This window comes from Peromyscus leucopus, chromosome 6, assembly GCF_004664715.2.
Source record: "Peromyscus leucopus breed LL Stock chromosome 6, UCI_PerLeu_2.1, whole genome shotgun sequence".
Classification (NCBI taxonomy): Eukaryota; Metazoa; Chordata; class Mammalia; order Rodentia; family Cricetidae; genus Peromyscus; species Peromyscus leucopus.
The window spans coordinates 85,747,110-85,754,207 of record NC_051068.1 but is presented as its reverse complement, the minus strand read 5'-3'; the positions used below and the strand labels follow the sequence as shown (position 1 = coordinate 85,754,207).

General features: G+C 34.0%; 1 non-coding gene across 1 annotated transcript; it reads right to left on the bottom strand.

Moving 5' to 3' along the window:
* Window positions 1-3,254: 3,254 nt before the first annotated feature.
* Window positions 3,255-3,310, bottom strand: LOC114684922. The gene has a single exon (XR_003733425.1). It is a non-coding gene; the product is annotated as a U7 small nuclear RNA (small nuclear RNA).
* Between the last annotated feature and the right edge of the window lie 3,788 nt (window positions 3,311-7,098).

The following is a 7,098-nucleotide window of genomic DNA, read 5'->3' as shown; positions in this document are numbered from 1 at the left end:
ATAAAACATTTCTGATTTTCTCTCCTGATCAATATACCTTGATTAAACTGTTTTACTTCACTATGATTATTCCAGTTTATCTATGACTTATTCATAGTCTATCACTGCCTGACATACCAGTTTGTTCCAACTATAATTCCTTTCTCATTTTTTTAAACACAAATTATATGCCACAGAGATGTATCTTAAATCAATATCCACAAGTCTGAGGAAACATAATCATGACAAGTTAAAGGTGAACCTGTGTTAGGCAAGGAGATGGAGCTTTAGACAGTAGACTTAGATGTGGTGATGTATTGTGTCCCCCAATATACTGTGTCTCCCAATAAAATTTAACTGATGATCAGAGGAAAAAGCCAGCTACTATATTAACAAAGAACTCAGCTAATAGTAGCACAAGCCTTTAATACTATCACTCGGGAGGCAGGGATCTGTCTGGATTTCTGTGAGTTTAAGGCCACACTGGGAACAGAGCTAGGCATGGAGATACATGCCTTTAATCCCAGCACTAACCACAGAGTTCTGGAAGTCTGTACAGACAGACAGGAAGTGACAGAGCTGGGCAGGAAGAGGAAGTGATGGAGTTGGGCTGAGAGAGCAAATAAGAGAACAGAACAGAAAGGCATATAGGCGTGGGAAGATAGGAAGTAGCTCACTTTGGAAGCTGCAGAGTTGGTGAGGTGAGGTGAGGTTAGTTATGGCTTTTCCTATTCCTCTGATCTCTTTCAGGCTTTAACCCCAATTTCTGGCTCCAAGTTATTTTTATTAATAAGACCACTTACCACTTCGTCTATACTTAGATCTTTTCTCAAGACATGTGAATGAGAGTGCAAAACTGAGAATAGGGGAGTAATACATGAACTTTATGGCAATCAAGACAGAATTTGAGACTCAGAGCCCATAGTCCCTGATGTTTCTAACAGTAGATTAGGAAGGAATGTAATTGAAACATTGTTATTTTAAAGACAACACTACCACTTTTTTCTTAATAAGTATAGAAATAATTTTATAGAGCCATCACTTCTTTCACATTTTTCACTTTCTCCTCTTCATCAAATTTAAATAAAAACTGAGTTTAGCTACATAAACATCATGATAATTCCATCTATTCATACAAGTTACTTAGCATTTTGCCTACATACCATGGGATATAGTAAGGATTTGTTATACTTTGGAAAATTCCAGATACATTTGGTATATATTCTGTTTTATTGAACTTGAAACAGTATACATATATACTCATATATCATATGATTGTTCCAGAATCCATGTCAAACTACTCCCAACTCTGAGAAGAAAGCTGCCCTTTCCCATTTTATGCTATTTTCTCTGGTATGGTGTCAATAATGGATGCACAGACAAAGCTACAGAGTAGTTAGCTTAAATTTTTTTCAGATATATTATTACACTAGATTTTGACTTTCTTTTGGCTACCATCATAAGCCATTTCATCTTCATTCAAGACTCAAAGCCTCAAGTGTTTGTGTGTGTGTGTGTGTGTGTGTGTGTGTGTATGTGTGTGTGTGTGTGTGTGTGTGTGTGTGTGTGTGTGTGTGACAGAAACTGGCTCAAATATATGCCACCTGAAAGTTGGAAGACTGGAAAGAACAACATGAAATCCAATCTAAGTTGTATGGGGTCACTGGTACAACATTTTTGCTATGGCCAAAGTTTATATCTGGGAAAATACTGTCAAGAATCCTGTGTTCCATGGTACAATAACCATCAAATTGTATTATCCAATGATAAAAAAAAAAAAATGGATGTTCCAAAAGACGTTAAGTTTATTCCTCATTCATGTGCTTATTCAAACATTGTTGTAAATAGATTCATTCATGTGTTTATTCAACCGTTGTAAATAGATTGAATCCATTTTTACTGATGTGAACCTCTACTGACAGAGATGCTAATATCTAGAGACCCCCTCATCAACACACATAAAATATTTTTATTGGCTGTCAGTGTCTCAGTATAGTTGATAGAAATTAAATGCTCTAACACTTCTCCTACAACTATTTCCTGAAGGACTAATGTCTCTACTCTAATCACACATAATAATTAAAAATATTGTATCTAAATTTGGAACAGTGAATTTTGTATTAAATTATCAGCAATATTTTCAACTATGTCACTCAACAATTCATTTATCAAATAGGTGTTATTTCAGTGGCTGTTTGTCTTCTATGTTAAATGCATCACAACAGGAGTTAGTGTTCAGGAAAATAAATCTGACCCTTGTGTACATGTATCTTTTTAGAACCCTGTAATTAATACCCAATGTCAAGTAACACAACTCTAATTCTCTCTAGACATTACTTTTATCTTGCCAAATACATTTAAGCTACATCATAACTTTCAAATCATTCTACTTCTCCTATTGTAGACTGATGTTACATTAACAGTGGAGGGCTTCACAAAGCCCTGCTGCTATATGAGGATCTACAGGCAGTTGTTGGTTGCTGGAAAAAAGTAATTCAGTTTTATTTTAGGGATGTTACATCTGGTAAATTGCCCTTGCACTGGTGGATGGCCCTACAATATGCATGCAGTGAGCACTCTCTGGACTCAGGGCATTAGAAAAATAATATATGATATTGGGAGAGTGACATAATGAGGAATCTTGGAGGAGTTGAAGGAAATAGGGGGATATAATAAAATGAATTTTAGAAGTGTATGAAATAATCAAAGGACAAATAATAATATATTGAAAATTAATGGAAATTTGTAGCTGAAAGTTTTTCTGGTCCTGCCTGGTTCCCATGGCCCCTTGGTCTGGCAGCCACTCAGACACAAGTAAACACAAAGAGGTTTAATTTTAATTAAAACTGCTTGGCCATTAGCTCAGGTTTACCACTGACTAGCTCTTACACTCAAACCCAGTCCATTACTGTTAACCTATATGTTACCACGTGGGTAATTTATTAGTTGTATTTGATTCTTCCTTCCAGTAATCACATGTGATTTTATATTTTCTCCTAATTGTTACTGAATATTAAGAGATATTAAGAAGTATATTTCAACTAGAAGCTAAATATTAACAAGAAGTCTACTTATAATCACGAATATTAATGACATGGAAGAGTCTCTCATATGGAAGATATCAGAAATTAATTTTCCATGGCAACAGAAGCAACCTTGTCATCCTTGACAGCATTTATGCATCTCTGGACTTATGAGCTTTTTTTTCTGTTGTCATTTTTGTTGCCTTTAGAGGACAGAGGAAGAAATATGAACTAGTTAAAAGAAAATCTATATTTAACATTTTTTTTCTAAAATTTGCTAAACAAATTCTAAAAGAGCTGTAACACTTATATATTTAACATTTTAAAAGAGCTAATTATTTGGTGTGTATGTGCCTGGTGTCTGAGGAGGTCAGAAAAGGTGGATGTGATCCCCTGTAGTTATATGTACAGATAGTGGAGAGAGGTCTTGTGAGTGCTGGACACTCATCTAAGGTCCACTGCTAGCTAGATGGCTAACTAGACAAATAGATATTGAATAGATGATAGATAGATAGATGATAGATAGATAGATGATAGATAGATAGTCAGAATATATATATATATATACATATATATTTATATGTATATATATATATATATATTACATGACAAAATAGCTTATAATTAAAATATGTTATCTGGATTTGCTCATAGTCTGTCATTCAAGTGCTTATTCGTCGTTTTAAATGTATGGTATGTGTATGAGCCTTCATGAGTTTTGTGCAACAAGGGAATGCGGAAGCCCGTGGAGGACAGAACAAATCATCAGATCCCATAAACTCTAATCAGGTGTCAGCTGACTTGATCTTCAATGTCCCACACCTTAGAACCTTGAGCTAATCAATTTAGGTTCATTATAAATTGTTCAATTTGTGCTGTAAATACAAGTATTGAAGTAATACAACATGACCCAAAATAGGCAGTTGGCATTGGGAAGAGTTTTCTGCTTCTCTAACAAATCCTTAAAATTTTGGAGCTTGTTTTGGGGTTGGAAATTGTTGAGGGATAATTACCAGCTTTGAGAATTTGGAAAGCAAAATTATTCAGAAATTTTTAGGGGCTGAAGAGAGAGCTCAGTAATCTAGAACACACATTGATTTGAGAAGACCCAGTTTCAATACCCTGGACCCACCTGGTAGTTATAGTATGGATATAGAAAGAACAGTAAACACCCATAAGAACAACCACATAAACTTTAATCACAGGTTTGATGTAAATATTTAGAAGCCCAGTAATTTTAATTCCATGAAGACCAATGAGAAATGACCTGAAAGTATTTTCCACATCATAGAAACTGGCTTGACCATCAGAGAAAGAGAGTTCTAGAATGTCAGCATGTTTTCAAAGGGCAGATGCTTTGTGCTCTTCTCTAAGCATGAAAATGCTAACCAGGGTCTTTTCCAGTCTCTGCTCCCCCAATTTTGTGCATACCTTTTGATTCAGATCAACTCATTCACTAATCAGGAGACTTGCTCATAAGCTATGGAAATGTTTACATGGTACAGATTCTACAAAATGCATTATGCATGAGCTGTTGATTTGTGGAGGCTTCCACCTGAAGATCACAGCAGAAATACATCACAAATGAGTTATAGAGTATTCAGTAGGGTCACACATAGTGATATATATATGGTATATATATAGTGATATATATATATGGTATATTTTATTAATGAAGAAATTGTTCTCTTCCCCCTCATCCTTCTCTTTTCTTCTTTTTCTTCTTCCTCCCTTTCTTTCTCTTTCCCTTCCCCCTCTTCTTCCTAAGAGCTTCTCAATTCTCCCCTCTATATCCCTCTCTCTGTTTTTATTAGTGTATTATGCAGTACTGCATTACAACATGAAATTTCTATGCAGACAACAGTCTGTTAATCTTTGACTTCCTGGAAAGCAACCAGAATTATGAGCTGATAGCATTCTGTTTAGAAAAATTACCCAAGCTTTGGTATTTTGTTGTAGTAATTCAAACCAGAGACAAATCACATAAAAAGAAGAAACTAACACAACATTTCTTGGCAAAAGCACTTAGGTAAATGACTTGGTTTGAATAGAACATAAAACACTGGAGAATCCATTTCAATGGCAGATAATGCCATGGAAAAATTCTGTGTTGGAAATTATAGGCGATTTGAGCTAACCATAAGAGCTCACTTCAAATCAAATACAGAAAATATTTTCCATTAGAAAACCTTCAATAGTGAAGACAAGAATTTGCTTAAAAGCTTGTATTTGGAATGCCAAATATTTATTTCTCAAAAATATCATGAACTTAGGAAAACCTGAATACTATTGAGAAAATATATTTCAAAGTAAATTATATTCAACATTTAATTTTATTAGTTTCCTACTTGTTTTAAATAGATTATCATAATATTATAATTTAACCAGTTAATCTAAACATGTATGACATATAAAGTTAACATAAATACATATATATATTCCAGAACTAGCTTTGCTGCATATGATATGAAAAAATAACATAAACAAGTAAAGTAATGGCCAAATTTGGTGTGTACTTAAGGAAATGTCTTTTACAACTATTTTTCTTTTATAATAATGCATCTTTGAACTCATTGTATGCCAACATTCTTTAAATATCATCATTTGAATAATATAGTTTATTCATTTATTTAACATAATAGTTATTATTACAAAAAAAATTTGTGGAAATCTATAGCTGTGGGCTATTTAGAGGGTTCCATGGGTATAGTACTTGCTGCACAATCATAAGAACCTGCATTCATGTCTCCAGTATCAACAGAAGAGCTGGCCTTGGCAATATTTGTCTTTAGAGAAACACTCAAATAGCAGCTTCAGGGAACTCACTGGCAAGTCTGTCTATTTGAAACCACAAGATATAGGTTCAGTGAGGACTCTGTTTTAAAAGAAAGAGAGAGAGAGAGAGAGAGAGAGAGAGAGAGAGAGAGAGAGAGAGAGAGAGAGAGAGAGAGAGCAATGGAAGAAATGGCCCAGTGTCAACCAATAGTTTCCATAAGGTAAATATATTGCCTCATGCACAAGTACATGCAGGCACACATACACACACACGAGAGAGAGAGAGAGAGAGAGAGAGAGAGAGAGAGAGAGAGAGAGAGAGAGAACTATTTCTAAAATTATCATCTATTTCTAGTCAAAATTATAGCAGATTGATACCTGCCATTGTAAAGATAGTCTCTAGAAAACCTTTATTAAGCAAAATATATATTTTTCCATTTACTAAATGATCACATGTAATAGAGTAGATTTAGTTTAACTATGCACCTGAACACATTATATTTTAATTTGAATAGGAATGCCAGCTTTTTCCATTCAAAACTAAGAATCATTGTTTCCTTAAGCATAGCCAATTTTACAGAATTCCCAGACATGTCATCTTATTTTACCTTTCACATCTAGCCTTCTAATGTTTTAGGATAATCTTTTTGTACACTATGGATATTTACAAAAAGGTTTCTTTGCCAAGGCACCTTCTGATTGGTTTAACTAAAGAACTGAATGGCCAGTAGCTAGCCAGGAGAGAATAAGCAGGACTTCTGGGGTGAGAGAGCAACTGGGGAGAATTTGAGAGGTGGGAAATTTGCCTGCCAAACACAAAATCAGACACACACTGAATTGAGAAAAGGTAACGAGCCTCATGGCAGAACACAGATTAATATAAATGGGTTAACTTATATTATAAAAACAAGTTGTGAATAAATCTAAGCTAAGGCTAATAAGAATTCTCCATGTCATTATTTGGGAGCTGACAGTTCAAAGTCCAACTACACTCTGACTCTATATTTAGGGAAAGTTTATTTTCAATTATTGGATACAAAGTTATCATTTGGATTAAGGAGAGTCAGTAAATTACATTAATGATAATGATATCAATATTTCTGGGATAAGAAAGTTTAAAAAATATTACATTTGAAATGTGAGTTTAATTATGATATTGAAGATTTTTATAAAATTTCACTTGGACGTTTCAGAAATTCCTATCTAGAATATGTTTAACATTTATACCTTCTTTAAAACACAATAAAATTTAATAAACAGTACAGTATCATTTAATAAATATTGTTTGAGCTGACATTAGAAGTGATCTTTTCTTTAGAAC